Source organism: Chaetodon trifascialis, chromosome 6 (genome assembly GCF_039877785.1).
Source record: "Chaetodon trifascialis isolate fChaTrf1 chromosome 6, fChaTrf1.hap1, whole genome shotgun sequence".
NCBI classification, from domain to species: Eukaryota; Metazoa; Chordata; class Actinopteri; order Chaetodontiformes; family Chaetodontidae; genus Chaetodon; species Chaetodon trifascialis.
In genome coordinates, this window is record NC_092061.1 from 13172881 (window position 1) to 13198030 (window position 25150).

Below are 25150 nucleotides of genomic sequence, written 5' to 3' on the forward strand. Positions count from 1 at the left end.
AAATCTTCTGTAATCTATCTCAAATAAAGACATACTCTGCTGCATCAACGCACAAACACACACAGACACACAACAATCTGCCCCATCAATCTCTGACCCGTCAATCGTTGGGCAGATGGAGAAGACCTGCGCTCCGCCAGTCGATTGATAGTGCTGCTCGGGGATCGATTGGCAGGGCCTGCGCTTTGTTCTCCACTCTCACAACCATCACTAATGAGAGTGGGAAGGCAGGAGAAGGAGCGAGGGACGAGAGAAAGATGAAAGCAGGAGGGTAAAGACAGAGAAAGCCTTTGACAGCACCTTCAAATAGTTACTTAGCCCTGATGTTGTTTTCTCATTTGCGGAAATCCATTTCACTTCAAACCTTTTTCACAAACAGGCGTGAGACTCGAACAAACTCGAAAATGAACGCTTACAAACTTCTCTTCCCGTCTCCCATTCTCACATTTGATCACCAGCACTTTTCAAAATACCTCCACATATTACAGTATTAAATAATATGCAATCAGCAGATCGCTGACATTACTGGGTAAGAGTGTGTGTGTGTGTGTGTGTGTGTGTGTGTGTGTGTGTGTGTGTGTGTGTGTGTGTGTGTGTGTGTGTGTGTCTGTGTACATATATACATATAGTGTGCGCTTACCCTGTGGAGCGGGAGCTTGTTCCCGCAGGAGAAGGGAAATGAATAATCTTATGCTTTTTGAATCAACTGCACGTATTTAACCCTCTTTCCTCCTGTCCAGCTGGAGCTATGTAATGTGGAGTCTCCTCTACACGCACACACACGCACACACACGCACACACACTGTACACAAGAACGATCTTATGTACAGTGTGTAACATATGTAATATATAGCTTTGGGCATTTGAGTGCTCCACATGTGGTTCCTTTTGTACTCCAGCATGCTCTCAGATTCCATGCATAATGGCACATTATGGCTAAACAGGCAGTAACACGACTTTGAAGTTACACAATGTTTCATGCAAAACTGCACCATGGGGAAGAAGATGGGCGAACAGCATATGAAGTAGCCATGTTGATTTTCAAAGTGTGGTCATCTGGCAAAATATTCTAAAAATGGAGATGCTTATTTTGCGTGTGCGCGCTTGCGTGTGTGGCTGGAAAGATGCCAGGCAGGTGAATGGCTCCCCATCCCGCTCCCCTTGTCATGTCCAATCACATGATCTCAAAATTTGATTACCTGGGCTCAGACCTCTCGTGTGATGTTAAGACACACATATTGCTGCCGTTAAAACCCCCTTGCAGAGCATCTGAGAGTTTTCTGAGGAACAGGGAGATCAAATGAAAAAGGAGAGCTTCACAGTTAACTGAATCGAACACCAGAACTCCCTTTATTTCCCCTTCACCAACTCCCAGTCCCCGTTTCTCCCCCTGAAAACTGAACTTCTTTCAACCTGACAAAGTGAGGGGATGGAAGCAGACAGGTGCCCACCATGGTGAATGTATAAGGAGCGTGAGTGAATACATTGTCCATGCATTTCCTGATTACTGTGCTGCACTCACCAACGCACACAACCTTCCTAATGTGAATTACTGAATCACATGCTCCAGAGTTTATTAAAAAAAAAAAGGAAAAAGAAATATGGTAGTTTCAGATAGCTGCAAGGACAAAGAAAAGAGGAAAAAACACCCCAAAACTTAATTTTGTTAAGTTCTCAAGTTGGGAAATTGTAGAGTCAGGTAATGCCTTTGTCAGAATGAGCCAAGTGTTGGGCTGTTTAGACCTGTTTAGCACTCTATCAACAAGTTCATCTGGTCGCCATTACAGACTAATAACCGTGTGTGTGCTCTGTTTCGCTCCCTCTTCCTTTGATCCTTTATCAGGAGACTGTAAACTCCAGCTACTGCCGGTGGCAAATGGAAATCGTTGGCTACTTTTGCAAAGGAGAGGGGCTTTCAGCGAAAACCTTTAAGCCACAGTCGAGCAGTTTTGCTCACCTTGTCAGAAACAGAGAGTGCAATTTGAGCTCAGCGCCTTTGTTTTGCAAAATGTTGAAGCACACAAGCGAAAGTGTGTAGAGGTGTTTCAGTTATGCTGAAAACACTGTAATCATAGTGTAATTTTGTTTGTGTGCAAATACAATGGTGCTGCATTTTTCTCATTATGACACAGGGGAACTGTAAGTGACAAAGAAACTGGTGCCTCTTTGCATAGTTACACATGAATACTTACAGATGGACACAATGCAACTGAGATACACTGCTAGTCAAATTCAAATAGTGACATCTGAAGTGATGTAATTGTCAATTCATTTAAAAAGAATTAGAGGCTATAGGCAGAGCAAGGTATCACAGAGCTGAGGGAAATAATTATTTTATTAGAAAATGTCTGCCAGATGTTTTTCAAACAGAGCTCTTCAATTTTCTTAATGACTTTTCAAAGTACAGTATAATCGGCACTAATGATGTTTGAGCAGAAATACGTAGTGTGATAGACAGTCTTTCATTTGTTAGAGGAATGTTAGCTTTCCTTTGGTCCCTTGTGAGGTGACATTTGCCTCCCTTCATGACTCCTGAGTGTGTGAGAAATTTTCCAAAACCTAAATCTTTGTGTAACAACGGGGCTCTTACAGCATAGAGCACTAGGCTGGCATGTCCGCACAACAAATTAAGGCTACATATGTGAAATTTGCCCCACACAGATAGTGTTAAACTCAACTGTGAGTGAGCTATAGAGCACGCTGATGGCTACAGGTGGCAACTTAAAGTAAGTAATAATTAGGCCCAATTCAATTATATTTACACCATTTTAAATAAAATGAAAAAACAAAAATAATTCCTTATTAATATAACTGGCACTGTCAATTATATGGCTTGAAATGTCATCAAAAAATGTTAAAATATAGGGTTTTCAGAAACTTTTGAGTGGCAGCGTATAAGGGACCATAGGAGCAGGAAATTGTCTTTCCTGACTGATAATGATTTTCTGTCTGAGAAATAGATGAAGCGATATGCAAGAGAAGTTAAGGCAAAAAAGAGGTGGAAGAGTCAGAGGAGAAAAGAGGGGAAAATCCCATTCTGGCAGCAGGAGCTGTGACTGAGTGGTGACTACACACTCACAGACGGTAATGAGGACACACTCTGCTGCCCTGCCTGAAAATGGCTTTAGGATCTGGCTCTGTGTGTGTGTGTGTGTGTGTGTGTGTGTGCGCACGCACTCCCCCTTTAGTGTGAAAAGAAGCAGAGAGAGACAGAGATTGACCTTAAATCCTGGATATCATTCATTTTGAGCATGGCACATTTCATCTGTCTTTTACCAAGTCTGTCATTTGGGGATAAAACTATATCATCATACGAGAAACAGGTGGGGATCGCATTTAAAACCAGTCGCTTCAGTTTAGTTAAGCACCTCTTGGGATTTGGCGTAACATATCTTCTTGTCAATCAATCACCAAACAGCAAATCAATCAACTCATCAATATAAAGTGTCATGCACTATTGAGTGCCTTTTGGAAACAGCAGACCTGTATCAAAACCAGAGGCTGCAGCTGCTCATGGCAGCATGCTTTGCAATTCTTTCACGAAGACCTTCCCAGAAATCTGAATTATGGTGTAAGACGCTCCTCAGAGATTTCAGTAAGGTGACAAATGTCGAGCAAAGGTGAACAACTGAGTAAAACCCTAAATCTTTGGTGTTCCATTAACTCCCACAGTATCTCCAGACTGAGATTCATAACCTATTACTTTCCCATATCAGGCACAAGCTGTTATCAAACCCCATAAACGGCGGATTTATGCAAACATAGGAGAGGTTCTGGGTTAAGGTAACCGCAGTCCTAACAGCGGGGTCAGGAGTTGGTCAATCCTGTGATGACCGCAACGTGAGAAGAAACCTTCCTTAATCAGCTTATTCTTCTATCTCTATACCTGACCCCAGAGCTTCAGGGGTTAAGCATCTTTTACAGGCTTATTAGATATTCACTTATTACATTCTCCTAAATGATGGTGTGCCATTACTGCTATCTTATTGCTCTGAAGCCATCCCCATGCCTGTCTGCTGTAACCCTATACACCATATTTTAGCCGCTGATGAAGACAGAATGCCTACGAAATAAGTGATGGTATATGGTCCAGATTTACTGCGAGGCACTGTGTGCATGTGTGCAGGCTGTGTGTGTATAAATATGGCAGCAGGGACAACAGAAAAAAAAGCTTATTATGCTTGATGTATTCCAGAGAGAACAACTGTCATGTCTAATGTGAAAGACATTCACTCGGTTCTTTGTGCTGCGTTAAAAAACTTGGCCTCGGCTTTGCCCTCTCCTCTGTGCTGCTGTATGCCCAAAACCGAAAGAAAACCCCTTTTCACTTCTCATCCTTTTGAGCTGTGGTAGTTCCAAGGGATGCAAAAAGCAATTTTTTAAGCGGATATCACAATCTGTATTTTTTTTTTCTCTCACTTTTGCAGACGCTATTACCAATACTGAAATGCATTTTTCCAATAAAGAGGCTTCAATTCTGTTGTATTTTGTAACCCGTCTGAAAAGAAAAGTTACATGAATGCCAATAAAGGTGCGAGACTTGAAGACAGACCTTTCATACTGTAATTAGATGTGGGTGATAAAATTAATTAAAATATCTGCCGTCTTTATACGGTATGATTGCTATCCCTTTAATATCCCATTATAGGGCATGGAGGTCAATGCAGCAGATCATCAGGACTGTTCTGTGACTTCGTTTTATAGCATTTTATTGCATATAGTAAGTAGCATTGGTTAGAAAATGCAGTTTAATCCTACAGGTCACAGTTAGAGAAGTTGGAGGTGTGCAGCCTGTCGCCTGCAGCTCTTCATCGAGCAGCTGCTCCCTCTTATTCCATCACTCGCTGCGATATATAATTGTACATATTTCAAACAAATCTGCTGTCAAAAATGATAAAACGATCGTAGTTTTGTACTGACGAACAAAAGCGTTCCTTGTGACTACTTCATAATAAAAGTCAACCTGTGTTTCTCCAGCTAAATGCTTTTAATGTGAAGCTGCAGCAGTAGAAAATGTTTACTCAAAGTAAATTTAAACTGTTAGATTAGCAGAAAACAGACATTCTTGTCTAATTATCTTCCCCATGAAATGTTTCTCAATTGTCTTTCGCCCATAAAAGTATGTATAATGTAGCCATCAAACCATCAAAGTCTATTTTCCATGAATGAACCTGAAGGACTTGAATTTTGCGTGCTGGGCTCTGTTCTCTGTGAGCATCTATGTATACATGCTAACATGTGCGTGTGCTTCCCTGCCTGTGCTTCACATGACAATGATTTGTGTACTGGTTGTCAACATGGGCAGAGATGGGAAAAACGCTCTCACAGGAGCACGTTTGCATGCGTGTGTTCACAGAAGTGTAAATACTGTGTAAGGCGACCCGGCGACCTCAATAAGCACCATGTGGACGTCACTTAACTCCTTTGATGAACATCTGACCTGGCCAAGAGTTGGATTCACTGTCTGATTGATTAACACAGTGTGCTCATCTTCAAAGTACCCAGTCAAACCGACTGGGGTCACACAGAGTGCCAAAACTAATGCAGTAAACAACATGCCAAATAAAGCACTTGAAACACACACACGCACTGGAGGAGGGAGACAAGAGAGGGACTGTTGCTTCAGCCCGCGGTGAACTGAGAATTAACAAATTAAAAGCTGTGAGAACTAGAGGGAACCGGAGAGGGCATGCAAACAATCTCTTGATTTAGAGTGGAAGAGTTGTATCCTCCAAGCTACATGAAAATATACAGATATAAAGAGAAAGAAAGAGGCGAACGAGAAAATGAGCGAGGAGGAGGTTCGGCGAGGTGACGTTCTTTGCCCTGACATTCTGGGCCAACACAATCAAAGGCCAGGGGAACTGAAATGAGCCAGGCTCGGCAGAGAGACACGGGAGAGAGGAGGAACAGATTGACTGCGACACAAGAAGGGGGGAGAGCACTTTATGGTGGGACATGCTCAATCTGGGAAATTAATTAGCCAGGGGGCAGGGGGAAGGCAGTGTGCCTCCTTGTGTGCGCGAGGCACTGAGGGCATGGGCATTTTCCCAATCAGCCTCTGATCTGATGTAAAGCAGCTGACACATACGTACCATTTTGTGGCAGTGTGTGCTTGTATGGTTTTATGTGCTTTTTGGGCGTGTGTGTGTGTGTGTGAATGAGAGAGAGAGAGAGAGAGAGAGAGAGAGAGAAACAGAGAGACAGAGAGAGGAACAGAGGCAATCAGCAGACCCTGAAATGTTTAAGTGGTGAGGTAGAGACAGTACAAAAAAAGTGACTTTGATGTTTTATGGTCTAGCATCTGAAAATAATACACTTTAAACACACAGACACACACATACACACACACAGACTGTTTTAGTAGTTGATGTGTGATAACCTTGTGGAGGGGATGTGAAGTTTGGAAAGGAAGATTGGAAAGGTGAGTGAGTGACAGCGAGAGAGAGAGATAGAGAGGAAGAGTGATGGGCAAGGACAGATAGACAGAGTGAAGGGGTGATAAGGAGAGATGGAGCTATCACAGAGGTGACCTACAACAAGCTTTCCTTCACTGCTGCACACACACACACACACACACACACGTACGGGTCAGCGGGACACTTAACAGGTCGGCGTTATTCAGCAGGACTCAGTTAGGTTGGACACACTTTGGTCGTTGTTCATTTACTGTCATACAGGACAAAGAAAAGCAGCAAACCCTCATATTTAAGAAGGAGGAAGCAGCAAATGTTTATTATAATTATCAAAATAGTTGGCGATTAATTTTCTTTCAATCAATAATCAACTAATGCCACATTTCCACTAGCGCGGCTCGACTCGACTCGACTCTACCCGGTTGTTTTGTGTTTCCATTAGGGATAGTACCTGGTACCCGATACTATTTTTAGTACCTGCTCTGGCGAGGTTCCAAGCGAGTAGAAGCGATACTATATGTGACGTCAACAGCCTGTCGGCCACTGATTGGCCGTAGAGTGTCGTCACTGGTCTGTGACGTCCAACACCGGCAACAGCACCCGCTGACTTTATTCTTTATTCTCACTCGAGGGAAAAGGCTGCTCGTAAAATATCACCATGGTCCGTCAACAAGGTGCAGACTTTTCTGGGTTTGGTGGCAGATGAAAGAATTCATTCAAACCGAGCATCAAATACAACATCGCCTCGATGTCCTCCATTGTTTGTCGGCTCTGTTTGCGTCGCGTACAAATTGACGTCATGGCAGTTTCACGCAGCCGTGGTATGACGACCCCGCCTACGTTGAGGAGGTACTATGAAATACTCAATTGTAATGGAAACTCAACCAAACCGAGTCGAGTAGAGCTGGAACTGTGTAATGGAAATGCGACATAATTGTTGCAGCTCTAATTCCATCACACATAAAATGAAAAGAATTGTGTCCTCATTGGCCGTAATCCTCCCCTAACCGTCATCATACCCAGTGCACACATATTGTCAAAAGCGAGGACTTTAGAAACTGTGGCACTGGATGGAACAAAAATGTTGCCTCTGAACATAATCTGGGGTTTTGCAGACTCATCCAATATCGATGTCTGGCAACAGGGTCGATGCTGGATAAACATTTTACTTACTAAGAACTGACATACAATTTTCTCTTATGAGTAGAGGCAGTGGTGTACTGAAGGTTAGAGAAGCCGGCTTGTTGTCAGAGTGCCAGAATAAATCTGGGTGGAGAAAGTGAGAGAGCGGCGCTTCCCCTGCCTCAGCACCACTGCTGACATGCCCTTGAGCAAGGCCTTTAACCCCCAGCTGTTCCAGTGGAGCTGCTCAGGGCTAAAAGATCAGACCCTGGTTGTACTGGGCAGCTTCCAGGCGTGAACACGTCCCACCAGTGCTGTTGTGGTAAAACTGAAGATAAATAAAGGTTTCAAAAATGTAATGTGTGACGCAGTGCAGACGGATTTTATTTATTCATGAGGCAAGGTTTTGTGGTATTTTTGTGGTTCTGGTAGTTTCACCAGATTGTCTTTTATGGTGATGTTTCAGGTAGTTGCACAAATGTATTCTGTTATACCGACCTATCATTATTGTCTCTGAATCCAAAAATATTCCACACAACAAAGGCGGACCCTTTATTCAGTACAAGCACAACATTTCTGTCACAACTAAAATTGGGTAATTTTTGCCATTTAGATTCGGCCTCGTTTTTGTTTTCTACTTTGAAGTTTTTTTTCTCTGCCGCTCAATGATTCCCTCTCGCACACATCAGAGGTATTTTTGTGCACAGTTCGGTGTGTGCTGTGGACTACCGTCTTGTCATTCACGGTTTAGGGAGAAATTGGCTGTGCTTTGATTGATTAAAAAGATGTCCCTGCTAGTAAACATGCAGCAGAACTGTCATCATGTGAGAATGAGATTGTAAAATCATGATTTTAATGTGATTAACCCGGCAGCCGTGGCGTAGAGGTACATAAATGCAGAGAAATGGCTATAACAGGACCCTTTAGATGCTCAGAACGACATACTCACTGGACTATGGTGTTTTGTTATGTGTATAATGTGTTTGGAAATTAGTGTGTTTTATATCTTCATCTGTCTTCTTCAAAAACATCAAGAAGGAGAAAGTAGACTTAACATGTCCACACACGCACACACACACAAAAACCTGAGGTTCCCATTGCCATCAGCAGTAAAAGCAGGATATTAAGCTCTATTTCAAACCAACAGCTCCTCTGCTCCAATGCACCTCTCCTTTGAGGATATTAATCCTCCCCACCTTCTCTCTCTCTCTCTCTCTCTCTCTCTCTCTCGCTCTCTCTGTCCATCACTCTCACGTACTCTCTCTCTCTCCCTCGTTCCTTTTTGGATTGTGTACAACAGGAAAAACTGCTCTCCAGTTCTGACATCACAGACGGAGAGGCATAAAGCTTAACAACTTCAATTTGAAATCAGAAGGTGAGAGAGGAGCGCAGAGGAAGTGAAGAGGAGGAAACGAGGACGCAGATGAAGACAGACAGCATCCTAGTCATCGAACTGCATGTTGCATGCGTCTGACTGGAATTAACGTAGCGTAGCAATAGTTATGGCTTTGGTTATGGATTATGGCTAATCCTTTAGCATAGGAAGCAGGTCTTAAAGGTAATTACACGCTACTATTGGATCCAGAGCCCAGAAATGGGCCTCGCTTACATCACGCTTATTAAGATGAAGAAGAAAACTGGCTGCTCTTACATACTGCTTAGACAGAGAACAGGTTAACACACCATGGCATTCTCTGCCAATCTTAATACTGTTTAAACCTGTCTGGTGGGTAAGTGAGCATTGTTGCTGAGATCTCAGCTGTTTTTTAGTTTCATGATGGAAAGAGTAAAAGCACGGCTTAAGGAGAGAGAGAACTCTGTAATCATTGTGACGAGGAATTAATTTAGGCATCATCAAAAAACTTAACAGTGAGCTGTTCACCCACACAGTGTAATTAGGTGATTAGCTGAACCACTCAGTCCTCAGTTCAGTGAATATTACCAAGACTGACAGACAGGAACACGGTGACATCCACACTGGACAGTTGTTTCCTCTTTATTTCAGTCATTTGTCATGCCTGCACTTTTTTTTTTTACTCTTTCTTGCTCAAAATACCCCTCCGACTCCGTCTAACACACACAGTCAGTACTCCAAGTGCCACTAAGTCTGTTTCTATGCCTTATCTCCAGCCTGTAATAGTCCACTCTGTCCGCTTTAACCCAGCGGGAATCATTAACCAGACACACTTCCTCTACCTCCACCCCTGACGAAACCCTCCAAACCGCTATGATCACAAGACGGTGTGTGTCTGTGTGTGGTTTCGCCTGTGTGTGAATTAGAGGTCTACAAGGTCCATGACACGACCCAAAAACAAATGACCCAATACCAATTAGTTGCACAACAATTAGGTCAGTAGACCGTTAATAACAGGCAGACCCACCTCAAGAAAGGCTTAAGTTCCTTCTCTGAACCCTAAAACTAACAAGGCCAGCAGCAGACAATGTAACCTTGACACTGCAGACTGAAATCTGTAGTTTCTGGGATTAGTTCAAAAGTTGTCACGTCAGGAAACAGACCAGACATGCTGTGTAGCAGTCAGTCTTGTACTCCCTGCATTCCAGCTGACTGAATTATAGTTCATGTCTCAACTCTTCATGGTAACCTTAACATCTATTTGACCACTCAAAGCCAAATTTAACTTTGACTTAAAATACAGCAAAGCACGGGAAAACGTCCTCAGTTTATAGAATTTTCTTTATGGAATCACTGATCTGAAACATCATTAATAGAAACTTATTTAATGCTGAATTACATGATTCTTGTAATGCTTCCATCTTGCCACTGTTAACTGACTGTTTTGAAGTTTGAAGGCCGCAGTGGTGTTGACATGAAGTGTTGGAAAGTCAAACTTGGGAAAGAAAAAAAAAAAAAGGAGCGTGACCAGGAAGAAAATATTGAGGTCAAAGCTGAATAAAGATAAAAACAGCTGATCTGCATTAAAGACTGGTTTCACTATGCTGATACATGAACAGATAAAGAGAAGAGTCAACATGGAAAAGTTAAAGATCTTGAAACAATTGTACAACTTTCATTCCATTTGTAATCATTTGCAAACAAACTGTGTTTAGCACCAATGGTTTTATAAGTGTTCCTGAGCCGCCCATGTATTAATCCCCTTTATCCAACCATGTGTTCACAAAGAGGTGAACCTCGCTCCATCATTGCTTGCTAATGACTGAGCCTTTCCAGGATGGCCCTTTCTTACCCAATCATGACACTATCACCTGCTACAAATCAACCTGTTTACCTGTGGATCTGTTCCAAACAGGTGTTTCTGGAGGATTCCACCTCTTTCTCAGACTTTAGCTGCTCCTGTCCCAACTTGCTTGAAACATGTTGCTGCATCAAATTCAGAATAAGGCTATATTTACAAAAATCAATGAAGCTGATGAGGTAAAACTTCAAATACATTGTCTTCAATTAAGTTTCTGTCGAAAAGCATTTGTAATGTTTAAAGAGATTTAAAAATGTCAGAAAAAAAATTCTCTCCATTAAAACGTGGCATTTGTGTCTGAAAGAAAACTGACATTGAACATGCTCTTTTCTTCTCTTATCGCTCTGTCTGTCCCTCTTTGATCTCTTTTACACAAACTCCTAATGGCTCGTGAGTCTGTAACAGCACTTATTCAGGTCTCACCAAAAGCTCTTTAGCAAAGTTTAAAGCTCCTGTGATGTTTTCTGATCAATACCTGGCCATAGCTCAAATCACACGTCAAATGCCATTACTGTATACACTGCACACTCTTAACCAAAGTGCACTGACGCACACACGCAGACACACATGCACATTTTCATGAGCTTAGACAGTATTTTTGATCAATACCTGGCTATAGATCAAACACCTTTTTCAGTTTATGGCTAACCTTTCCCAAGGCTCATTTCAGACACACAGCAAATAACTCATGTCTTACTTGAGACTGCTGCTTTGACTGCGTCTATGAAATTGATAAGTGCTCTTAAATGCAAAATGACAGTTTAAGAACCTTGTTTTTGTACCGCAGTGTAGTCAGAATGTCTCATAAAAACACAAAGCACTTCTCTCCAGGAGGTAACTTCATAGCCAGCGCCAGAGAGAGAAATGCACAACAGGCCAAATGTGCAATGGACGACTTGAAGCTGTGTGAGCGTTCTTCTTTAAAGGATAATTTGTCCAAATGTAACAATGGAAACACTGTGCTGGTAAACTATTTCCCCTCATATTCGTCATTATGTGTAGAATTCAAGAAATAGATGGGTATGTTTTGCCACAAATATTTCATCTACCTGAACATTAGTGAATTTAAAATGTTCCTGAATGCGTTAGCGCCCCGCTGACAACTGCAGGAAGGGTTTTTCCCATTTATCTTAAATACAATCAGCCGAGAATCTCAGCGAGGAAAACTCTTTAAAAACAAGAAACTTTTTGTTCTTTGCAAATCACCAAAACTGTGTCTCGGCAAACAGACCGGGTCCTTCATTTTTATCTGTGAGTCTTTCATTGCTTTCTCTAACAACCTGTGGATCATTGGATTGTGTGCCTCATTTCACCTAAAAATTACATCTACTCAATACCACAAACTGCTCAGCTATGGACCCTCTCATCTGCTCTGTACTGTCAACCAAAATCCAACCTTTTCCCTACGTGCAAACCCTCCCTCTCTCCCAGCGATTTATGCGAGAACGTGTCTTTGGTCTTTTCTTTTCTTTCCTTTTCTCTTTCTTCCTTCCATCTTCTTTCCCTCTCCCTGTCACCCCCCCTTCCTCTCTCGACATCTCCCCCTCTTTCTTCCTGCCTCACTCTAATGTTTGCTTTATCCTCATCCTCTCTCCCTTCCCCCCCTCTCTGTCTCCTCCTCCTCCTCCTGATCCTCTCTAAAGGATGTTCCTGTGTTCAGGGTCACTGTCACCCTCTCAGTAGCTCTGTTGACCTTTAACCTCTTTATGACTGGGGTCAGCGCCTGTCGCCATGGTGGTTAACATCCCTGTGGGAGGCCATCCGTGTACATGGGTATGGTGTACAATGCAAACATGCACATTATTTATAATGTCAGAGGCTTGCGATGTTGACCTTTTACATTCACTTTAATCTTCCACTCAGGTTACACGCCAAGATACACAATAGTCAAAGCATCCGACAAACCTCCCCCACTGTTCGCTTCAACATCTTTCGCTCGTCCTTTTATCCAGCCTCCCTCCATGAACCCTTCATTTTTGTCCTTCTTGCTTTGTTGCCCTCCCTTCCTCCCTGTCTCCCTGTGGTCTAAACAAGTCCCTTTCTCATTGGATGTTCGCGTCTCTGTGACTTTAAACTGCAGGCTATTTCGTTACACAACCCCAACAGAAAGACATCCCACAACGACAATTATCCTGTGTAGTGATGGCTGCAGCCTGTGCCTGGGAACCAAAGAAGAACATTTATGAAAACCGCTCTTCCTGCTGACATGAAGAGCTCAGTGGCAGCGAAGGTTTCAGGTTTTGCTCTTCATCAGGGCTTCTCAAAGTCTGGACCTCGGTCTGCACCCGGACTGAACGGGAAGGCAACTGGGATCCAGCCCAGATCTTGTGTTATGAATAGGCTTCAATATGCTATGAAGTGTAATACTTAGATTATTTTAAATACATTTTCGATCAATCAATAGATAAATATAGAGTGAAGCTGGAGATCATTCGCAGCGATCCTGTCCCCAGGTGAATGTGGTTTCATTGTGGCTTTCTACTAGTATAAATGTAGTTGTAAGAATATGTCTGAAATAAATGCAGACTAACTGTCTGAGCCGTGTCTCAGTTTAGTGCTGGCCCAGTCACAAGAGATGAGACGCTAATGAATTGCCTAAATGTTATTTTGTTATCATCAGTCGTTCCAGACCTCTGACCTTAAATGAGAATCAGATGTGGGCCTTTGAGTACTAAGCATTTGAACCGCTGCTCAAAGTTAACAGCTTTAATTTAAAATCAAGTCAACATGTGGTGATTTTCTCTTTTATCTCATGCAGGTAATGTCGACAGCTCCATTATCTTATATGTGCAGTGTGGAATCTAATAAAGCATTGAGGACAAATTGTAAGCAGTCACCATAACAAACGCACACAGTCACACTCGAGTGAACTTCACTTTTCAACTTTAACATTTAAAGAAAAATGAGATTTTAAACTAAGAAACTTAAAAACAAAATGCATATTGGATTATAAAGTATTGTGTTTGCTGAGTAAAATCATCCCCCAGGTGGGTCATCAGTTTTAGTTTTAACACATTTTTGGACTGTCTGTGTGACGCCATCTGACAGCGGAGACGTGCTTCAGTTTTAAATCAGTGCAGCTGGCTGCAGCCGTTGCTTCACTCCCTCGCTTTTCCACACATAAGTCAAAGTATATATAATTTTTAGCATCGTAACACTTTTTCTTCTCATTTCTGCAACTCATGAATATGATTGTGTACTGGGATGTGTGTGTCTGTTAGCGCACATTAGCACTGTGGTTGAACTCTGCTGTTTTGGCTGCGAGTACACGAGGTGTTCCTCTTGAGTGTGTCATTACATGCACTTCTCAGAGTGTGTGTGTGTCCCTACTTACTTTTGGGGGTTATCTGAGTGTATTTACACTTAGTTTTAAGTGTGTGTGCTTGTGTTTCTAGAGGGAGTGGGTGAGCTTGGGGAGGCCAAACACTAAATGGGCAAATGATACAAGTCTTGCACTCCTCCTCCATAAATTACCAGCTCATTACAGTAATGCAGCCCATTTAGCATAGGAGGAGGGGGGAGGAAAAGGGGGAGATGTAAGAAAGGATTGCAGAAAGAACTGCTCAGGGGTAGCTGGATTCATACAGGTTGCAGCCGATGAAGCATAAATGTCAGGAAAGAAATGGGGTGAGGACAGGGGGAGGAATAGGGGGAGGTAAGGCAGGAAAATAAGAGGGGAGGGAGCAGGAGGAGGAGACAGCGAGGGAGGAAAAACAGGAGGGGAGGAGGAGAAAAAGACAGAGGGTTTGCTGTGATGTGTTTAAGCAGCTTTTCAATCTCAACAGAAGTGCTTTTCATTAGGTTAAAATCTATCATCTATGCTGCAGCAGGAAGAAAACAATGGCGAAATATTAATATAGATAGTGGCTAGAGTGGGAGACAGAGAGATACAGAGCCGGACAGAGCGAGAGAGAGGAGGAGAGGGAGGGAGGAGGGGAGAGAGAAATAGAGAGAATGGGATGAGATGTAACAGTTGTAATTGAATAGTGAACTAGAGAGGGCCTGAGTGCAAGCACTGATTAATACAATTCAAATTGATTGTCTCCTAGTAGCTGTGAGAACATCTCATTCTGACTTTCATATTTGAATGTTCAGCATGTTCTCTGTGTGCATGAGTGCATGTGAGAGCGTGTGTGTGTGTTTGCGTGTGTGTGTCAGTGAGAGCAGTTGTGAGGGGTAGGGAGATGGAGAGTGCCCTCTAGTGCTTGCTGCTCCTTTTACCCCACCTTTATGTACTCAAATTGGCTGGTTTTGAAGTCTTTTTGAGCTTCCCATGTCATTTACATTGCCTCCAGCAGTTGCTGCACACACAGCAAGCATTGTCAGTTACATCCTTCTTGTAGGAAAAAGCCATCTGCTGCTCTTTATTTTTGTCCATTCTCCAAAAAAAAAAAAATCTTCTCCAGACTTTAAAATTACCGTCCCAAGATATCCCATCACAGTAAACATGATGTTTTAATTAGCTTTAGTCTGTTACTATGTTTTATATGAGCAGTGTGGCGTGCTCTGCTTACTGTCAATCAGAAAGAAATTCATGACTCCACGGGGAAATAATCTCTAAAAAATGCATTTTATAATCTTTACAGTCAGATAGACTGATTTTTTTTTAATTTGACATGTGTTTGATGGACAGAACAGGAGTTAATTTAAAGCTGCAACTGACACTGCGAACAACATAAATGCACAAATGTTAAGAATCCAAAGGCATCCAGCACTACGAATGTGCTTTTCATTTACACCATTTGCCTCCTAACTTTATCGCTCTGTCTATATCTCTATATAATGAGTGCAGGAGAAGCAGGACACAATCATATAGGGGGCAGTGGAAATAGCTGAGGGGGGCAGAGTCGAGCTCCACTTCCACCTCCAGAGTAACGGAGAGGGATTTATAGTTGTGGTGTGAAACAATCATTCACATTAGCGAGTCAGGCCCTGCGTTCAATTAGCAGCAGCTTGTGTCTCACACTGATTCCCTCTGCCTGCGAGCCAGAAAATCCGGTCAGCGTTGTGAACACAGAAAGCTCAAGCTTTTCAACTCAGACCTCCCACACTTCATTGCTATTCTACCTGCCTGCCAAGAGTGTTTAGACATCTGCCTTTTCCACACATCTCAGAAACGATACTAATGCTGCCTAGTCAGGAGTGTCCTCGAAATACTTCAGGAAAGGAGGAAGGTTAGTAGAAAAGAATAGAGAAACTGTGGTAAGAGAAGCAGTTTGAGGAGACAGTGAGAAAGAAAATCAACCTCTATGGTGGGGAGAAAAGTTTTCCTCCTCTTCCTCCTCCTCCTGTGCACCTCTGTCTCCCTCTGTCTGTCAGCGCTTCTTTTTTTTAATCAATCGTCGGTCTATAATCTGCTTTTCTCATAACATGATACATTCTCTGCAGGCACACTGTATTAACAATGGCTGTCAAACTAGTACCATGTACTTCAATGTCAGTATCCTCATAGTATAAAATGTGGTGTGCTGATGATGGTGACCGAACCCTAACAGGCTCAATCCTTGTCTTCCTTGTATTTATACCATTACCATTAAAGACAGTGTGCTTCATGATGTTCATGCTGCTGAACTCATATCCTGAAGAAGGGATCTTGGCCAGTGCCTTCTAATTTCTTTTGAAATGAGCAAAGTTGAAAAAGTGACAAAATTATTTTACTTTTAATTACTAAAAAAAATGAAGGTGCCCCCTGGACTTTGAAAACTAGGTTAGTTTGGAGATATCCGTGTTGAGGTAGTGGAGGAAGTGGCCAGAAGCTCTATTAGAGTAGAAAAGACATCATCAGATGCATTACAAAGGAGATAAAATTATCCTCACTCCACTTGAGGGACTTTGGCCAATATATTCCCTCTAATATGAAGTCTAAATGCTTGTTATGTGCTTGTTATGTTATCCACTGACTTCTTTTGTTTACTTACTATCAATTTAAATGTGCCCAGATGACACCAAAATGTCTTCTCTTCTTTTGCTTTTTGCACTTTCCTCACACTTCATTCCTGCTTTCTCTCTTATGTGTGCACTAAAAACGCACACACATGCACAAACACACACTTCTCGACATTATTTTTTGAGAAAAGAAACAATTATTCCCTTATTTATCGAGTGAGGTAGGGGTCAGGTGGAGAGAAAAGGACAGACAAGCCAGGGGCAATCACAGTGCTTTACAGCCACTTCAGTCAAGAGGTGGGGATAAAGCAGTCTGTTGGGCCGGTCAATAGAAACCTATTTTTCCAACAGGCCTACTGCACTTTAGAAGGTAGCATGCACTCACATTTCCCCTCCTCTGGAAAGCAATCCCTGCTTCTCATTTGAAAATGCAATTATTATTATTATTATTCTTATTATTAATATTATGTACTGAGTTAGAAAAACTGCACAAACATCAGCGACAGAAGACAAAACTTTTGCAGAACACCGTGCATGTAAATATGCATAGTGGTGCAAAATTGTGTGGATTTCCACATTTCTCCTCCTTTTAACCCAGAAGAGACCCCTGCAGACAAGAATGAACAGCAATGTGTTCAATATATGAGAACATTTGGAGGTTAGGTGTCAAGTAGGTACAAACTGAAGAGAGTGTGCAAGGTATTGATCCAGGCAGCTGATCAAACCCTTCATTCATTATGGAGAAACACGGGAGAGGCCATTGTTCCATACACATGAATGATTTAGTGACTACCCCTGTGTACAGGATGTGTGAATGTGTCTATGTGTGTGTGCCTGTAGAAAAAAGAAACAAAGAAGAAGAGGGAAGCAGCTACCGACGCAACTGCAGTAACTCACTAAGAAACTTGGACAACCAACTAAAAATGAAAGTATGCACCCAAGCTGCAGGGACCCGCACGTACACACCAACCTTTAAAGCTAAATGAAAAAGAGGTTTTTGTCTCAAGTGTTCCCTTCAGTCTTTTATCCCCTTTATGCTGAAATCTGCCCCACACTCCCCAAGCAGCTTTTGTGTATAGCTTTACTGGTAATACAACAAGCAATACATGATGTCAAACAATGTAACTCTAAATAAATCATATATTTAATGAATCTAGCCTTCCTGACTGTGTTTAAGCCCCTAAACCCTCACAACTCCCACCCTCCAATTAACCACTCTTATTGGGAGTCCTGAAGCTCAGAAAAAAAAGCTTAGCTAATGTAATGTGTGTACTCTGGACCGGTCTGCAATGCTGGATGGGCTGCCGCTCAGCAGAACATAATAGCAAATTATCCTGCATGCACTCTAATGGCCCACATTAACTGGCTGGAATATGGGAATAGGAAGCGGATTATTTACTAAAACAATGTTTTCCGCCCGTCTGGAGTTGCATTGCTCAGATGCAGGCAGTATGGAGAATTGGTACTCTGCAGCCTGCTCAGGTAAAGTTGAATCATTCATCAAACCTGAGCTGCAGACATCTTAAAGACCGCGGCCTGCTCACATTTTGCAGCATCATGCCTCTGAGCCCCAACACGCAGGAGAGACGATTTGCTGTACAGTTCTGTAACATGCTGAAATCTTGCTAAAACCACGTCGCTGTACTTTCGTGATGTATTTCCATACTTATACTTATGTTATACTCCTCATGTTTTTTTACCATATTTAAGGACGGGGATGGGAATATTGATAACAACAGATTTTGTTCTTGCATCATGTTTCTATCCTAAATCAACTCAAAATAAATGTAGGATTTAAACCAGTTTTTTTTATTGCACTATGGTGAAAACTTATTGTGCAAGACTGCCAGTATTTTGCAAATGACTGCAACTTTTTCTCTTTGCTTTTATTGGACAGTGCCCTGATCATGACCTGTTAGCTTGACTACCAGTTACCTAGTTAGTCCTTTTTATGCTTCATGTGCAATGGACTGACATAAGGGTGAAACCCTGCTCTATTAGCGCGAAGCAAACCGCAATAAGAGTGTGAAAATGGAATACAAAAGCTTGCATATTGTATGAGCAGTGTCAAGCTTATTCATCCACAGCTAATTATTACATCCAAAATGCATCCAAAAGCATTTTCCCATTCGGGATGGCTGAATTTACTTTGGTCCTCCTTCAGGCCATCATAGTTTGCAGGTAGGGTGCACTGGGTTCAGCTAAATGAAGGTAATTTAATGTAATGTAATATTAGGACTCCCTGTGATGTCTTCTCTTCTGTGAGGCCTGTAGTGATAAAACTTTTAAATGACCACAACCTGTCTGCAGTGCTGCTTGGGGCTGCCAATGAAAAGACAATGAAAGCAGAACATTTTCTGCCCATTAAAGGTTTTTTCGGGGGAGTTTTTCCCTCTCTGAATTAAGGGTTGAGAGGGTACATATGCTAGACTAATGTTAATTTTGTCAGCTGTTTCTTTCATTTAGTCGAGTCCTGTGTCAAATGTCCTTGTTAGTTTTTATCATATTTAGTCAGTCCTGTTTTCTTTAGGCAAATTTTTGTTGACTGTATGTATGGACACTTTATTTAAATCTTACCCAAAACAAACAAGTTTTAGTCAAATTTAATCAACCTACCTCAGTTTTTTCGTGGCGAGCTTTAAGGTGTCTCTTCTGATTTGTGGTATTCTTGCTGGCTATTTTATGGCCACACTGTTTCTCATCTTTTCCCCAGCCTCATTGCAGCAAAAATGGGCCCAAATATCAATATATTTCTTTCTCCCAAGTCCTACTGTTGTGAGTGTTAACTCTGATTTGCTGATAGTTGACGTCAGTCATTCTGAGTTCTGACTGTGCTGACAGTGTTTCTTTTCATCTGTGAACTGTTTCAGAAGTGTGACAGTAAAATTTTCAATGGATTGTTTTTCACTGTATGCCTATTGGTGAAACATTTTGGCAAACGCAGCACAAACTCTGAATATGGCAATTATCAATTCTTTTTGTTGCCGCCTCCTCCCACATATTGTTTATACATGCACGCTCCTGCAGATGATACCTGCTCATGTGTAAACGCAAGCACAACGGTGCGAAGAGCCAGTACCACCTACACATACACACCTACTCTAGAACCTGTTCACCCTCACCATCGCCATCTCCCTTCACAATCAACTCCACTGCAATTAATCAAAGCTTGTTCTTTTTCCTTCCACGAGTTAAGCCTGTCACACCTACCTCTCACTCTTTCATCATCCCTTGCTTCTTAGAGAGCCACGTGGCACACAATATGAGCCCTGCAGGGGCGGCGATATGACACCACGTCGACAGAAAGTAGCGGCCGTGGTTTAAATCATACTGACATGCAGATTTATCACTGTTTAACTTGTCCAAAGTGTCTCCTCTAGTTGGTGCAGATCTGACTGTGTGCGCTGTTTGGTTTTCCTCGGGGAGGGCCCGAAGTCCCAACCAAGCTCAGCTCAGTTCTGTTCTGTTCTGCTCAGTTCAGCATGCGGTCGCTGTTAGACACATAACCCACAACGCTGTCTGCAATATACACAGACACGGAGCAGCAACCCTGGCTGGTTACAATTATGATCACATCTGTAAGACACTAACTTGATGCAAACATTTGGTGGACGGTCTTTCTTCCCCGCTGAAATAAATGATAAAAAACTTGACTCTTACAAGTTATCACTGGTGGAAAAGTGAGTGTTTACAGAAAATCAAATACTGAGCTGTTGTTCTTCCTCTCAGTTACACAAAATACAAGTTCACATGCCCCTTTGGGGGTTTATCAGAAGGCAATATGGGAAATGTAGGGAGTCAACAGCTTAAACACAGGCGGACAGGTAAGTTTTAAATAAAGTGGATACAACAAAATGGTAAATTCCAACAATTTATCATAAAATAAGTGCTGGAAGGCACCTATCATCTCACAGCCGTGATACAGAACAGTGTAAGAAAACTGAAGAATGAGATCTTCCTTTACAAATCCTGTCATCTGTAATTTGAAAATAATTTAATCTATATTCCCCAAACAGTAAAAAAAAAAGCTACATCTTGATTCATGATACCCCCTCCCTCCCATTTTTCTACATTTTTTCCTTTCGTGCCCTTTAACCTCACAGACATCAAGTCAAAAATGGTTTATTGGAAAGAATTCAATTATTCAATTTCATTATTTATCTAATAAATAGCCAGAAACTGTCGTTTACTCAGTTACTAAATGTTGAGGGGCTGATTTGATGCTTCCAAACTTGACCCTTTACTCTACCTTTCCTCTTTATTCTTCATCCTTTTGAAGATATTGTTCAATGACCTGGTTCATCACTGTGTCTTTCTGCAGACTGCAATAATGGCAATATAATGCAGTGACTTTTGTCCATCTTACTTCAAAGTGTTCCACATACCATTGTTCTCAGTCCCCTGACAATCATGCATAAATCATCATGTAGCAGAGCACCTCCTACTGTACAATCACACGCACACACACACAGTACATTTACTGTACACGTGTGTACTGCCTGCCCCAGTGTGATTGTTCATGATGGATGTGATGTCAAACTGATCACACAGGACCACTGTGGAAGGAACGGTGTTAGGAAAGAAAGAAGGAAAAGAATAACGAAATGAAAGTAGGTAAAACCTGGCTCTGCTGAGGGAAAAAAGGCAGGGTGGTCTTGATTGAGAAGATTTATAGAGCACAAAAAATACATTTTAAACGAGAATGTTTTTCCCCAGTCAACTGCTTCTTAACCTTCACCTCCGGTTTGCTCAATTCATGTGAAAATGTCACCAGTGAGACGCAGTCATTCCTCCAACTTTGCCAAAGTTGCAGGACTGTTTTTTGTCTTTCAACGACACTGCTCGTAACCCAGGGACAAAATAATAACCTCCCTGTCAGCAATCAAGGCAACTGTGAAACTGCCGGATCAAAGCGTAGACATGCATCATTCTGTCACGTTTAATCAAACTCCAGTGAATGGTGTCTGAGATATTGCAAGTGACGGATGGATAAACAAACAACCAGATGGAGACCAATTCACAGTCCAAGACAGAAAGGGCCATTTGCCCACAGATACAGAGAGAAAAGTGCACAGGCACAGCGAACCTTACCGCAGCAAGTGAGCAATTCAGTGATGGAAGGCGGCAGTGAAGGGAGGGGGAGAAGGTAAGCTGCCTGGTTGCACGAGGCGACAGGGGGTCTGCCTTCAGATGGATGGGTCCCGGCTATTGATAAGGTCAGACCTCATTTGTGCCAGACCTTTTACATTTTGCGAAATGTTGGTCTAGCCATTGGTCTGTCAGGAGCAATTCTTCCTTGTGAAAAATGGACTGGCTCATTGAAAACTGTGACTCCATCGCGAAAGCACGAGGCCCTGGTGATGTGCTGCTACTGTAACTCATCATACAACCCTTCCAGCCTGCCTATTTCAAATCTCCACTATGCTGCTGTCTATGATCTGGCGAGGTTTCTCTCCTCCTCCACATCATAGCAACAGAAAACCATTGTCTTCATGTCAGGATTTTCAAACCTTTATTTCCCCAACATCACAGGTTGTCATTCTGCCATTTTTTTTTCTAAATGTATTCTCAGGTGCAACCCACCATTTTTTTTTTTCAGCTCATCTGCCCTATCTATTGCTGTGTTCCTATTCTCTGATTATAGCACAGAAAAAGTGACAATCCCAGATGACAGTAAACACACACAGCAAAAAAGAAGAAAGCAACAATGCGCTTTTAAGACAAAAAACCTGCAGGGCTAATCTAATTAACCTGACAAACAATCAGGCTTTCACAGCAAGCATACGTCAAGATGCCCATGGACTATGTCACGCTCGAGGTCAAACACGGCAGGCTGAGAGTGTCTCATGCGTCGCTGTATGTGATATCTCATAACGTAAGTAGGGGTAACGTATTAACCTAGCAGGTGCAAAAGAAGAAGGCGGAAGAAAAAAATGGTGTGCAATCAGAGAAGTGGAATGTATGGTCAGAGAGATGGCATCAGCCCACTCGTCGTTTAACCCGTATTGGCCCACAGACTCTCATCATCCCTGTGTCAAACTAAGGTCGGCTACCACCATCAATGAACTGCTGCGCTTACAAAATGTCCCACACTATAATTAGACATGTACTACAGTGTTGGTACAGTGTGTATTTAACACAATTTCACACATTTTAAGAAGACTAAGATCTCTTATTAATCTTGCATGTTTTCCAATCATATAACTTGAGGCAACTATAAAAATTTGGCTGTTGCAAATTTCCTCTCTGTTCCTTTTACAGAGCTTGTATCGCCTATATGACAAAGCTATGGCTATGCGGTAATTCATTTACTTGCGGAGGGAAACATTCAGGGCTCATTACTTTATGCAGTAGATGCTTATACCAGCGTAAAGCACATTTCTTGGACTGTCCAGCACACATTTCAGATGAGCCCGGCCTCTAATTTGTTTAAAAACCAGCCGATCCATGTCAGCTTTTAATGTAAAATACAACCACTTTTGATTAAATTGGACTTTGTGCATCACAAACAACCGCATATATCACAGGGTATAGGAATTCACTTTATTTCCCTTTTTTTCATCCGTTTATCATTAAAGTCCATAAAAAGCTGACCCCTCCTACTCCTTTGAACAAGGACATATAACTTGAGTCCAGAGGACTGTAACTCCATACATTAAGACACCAATCTGGCAAAGCTCCAAGGCACAGTAAAAACAGCTTCCATAAAATAACGCTACCATCAGTGTTTCAGATATGCAATCCAATTGCATCTCATCAGCCCACTGGTCTATTCCATAAAAGAGTGCTGTCTGCACTACTGCCCGAGTTCAGGGTTTATTCAACAGCATTTCTGAAAGATCAAATCAACTGGTTCGCATGAGAAAATCCACTAGAGTTGCTGTACGCCGTGCATCCACTCACTACCCATGTGAGCTGGCCTGGCTTCGAGTGGAGGACATTTCAACCATATCCACCTTCATCAAATCAACAGATGTACTTTCAGCTGTAATATGCCTATTTAAAAAATATGCTGCTGCTGCAGCTGCACGGAGCAGTAACGGTACATTGTCACAGATCAAAGCAGCTGCGCCCAACTGAAGGTAATGAGAGGGCTGCATGTTAAAAAACACAAGGCACTATAATGAGTTCTACAAAACACATGAAAATGCTAAGGGCACCAGTGTTGTCTTTGATGCTGTATAGAGCTAGGTGTCTTGCCAGGTAGAGGAAAGTAAGTCCTGTAATCCCATCCACCATAGGCTGCAGACAGCCTGCGTGACTGAGGCTGATACAGACCTCAGGCTAATTGACATAACAGGCCAGATTGTTGTGCCGGCATGGCCTGGCCTCCCCATGTTTACATTGGAGCTCACTCACCATTAGTCATTAGGGGTGCAAGAAAGAACCAAATCGAGCGAGACGACACTGTCATGGATCCATGCAAACACCATATATACATGCATAAATACATTTTTTAAATCCGTTGTCAAACTCTCATTCCTGACAAGAGACAAAGCACTAAATAAAACCTCAGTGTTGGACATTTAGTGTTTGGCTCTGAAATATAAATCACCACCAGTCCGGCATGAGGCACAGGGTTACACTCAGTTAAGCGAACAGCAATGTGTTTGTTGTAGTTAACTGAGGCAACGTTTTATCACCATGCTAAGGTTGTAACTGCGAGCCAAATAAAGTACCTGGTTGGGCAGGAAAAAAGAAAGAGGCCTTATCATACAGAGGGACAGCTAACCCCTCTGGTTTTAACACTCTGCCTCAGCTCTACGCGTTGGCACTAAGCTCGCACTTTTCATGAAAACTGTATTAAATATGAAAACAAGAGTGATGGAAAGAAAATTAAATCCAGAAAAACTGCTGCCATCGAGGTAACCGCACGCGTTTGTTCTTGCTGACAACATGTGAAATTAATCGTGCAGCAATGTAAGCTTTCCAGTCACATCATTAGAAACTGCATTCTACCAATTTTAATGTGAAATTATAAATGTTCTATTATGAGGATTCCAAGGCAACTCGAGCTGAATGCAGGCGGTACAATATGAAGTTTCCATTTGAAGTCGAAAACGCTCTGAGAGAAGTTCAATAACTCTAAAAAAAAAAAAAGTTGACTGAGGGAAAAAAAAGCAGTCAGTAAGAATTACAGGTAGCACACAGTGAGATTCCTCTGTGCCCTCCGCATCATTTCCTGTGGGCATGATATCATAAACCTGCAGTGCACGAATCATATCCCTGATTCTGACTGGCCATGACGGTAATATTGTCTTCTCCTGCATCTCCCTTTCCAGGCTAATAGCCTGCTAGCTCTAGCTTTGCAGGCTGGCCGACCCTGACTGCTGCCATATCAGGCGGAGACCTCTGAGCTGAAATCAATAGCTGGTGCAGAGGATAGAGCTTGTTTGTCACCCTGTCCCTGGTCTGTCAGTCACCATCCTCCATATCCTCCATCTGCTGCTGCCATGCGACCTGGCTGATGGGCTGTCCATGAAAGAGGCCTTGAAAAGACTTGATGTCCAT

At 42.3% G+C, this 25150-nt stretch overlaps 1 protein-coding gene across 1 annotated transcript in view; it reads right to left on the reverse strand.

The window, feature by feature from the left end:
- The window catches only part of fbxl17 (F-box and leucine-rich repeat protein 17), a 214185-nt gene that overhangs the window by 22510 nt on the left and 166525 nt on the right, over positions 1-25150 (reverse strand). The gene's annotated exons all lie outside the window — the stretch shown is intronic.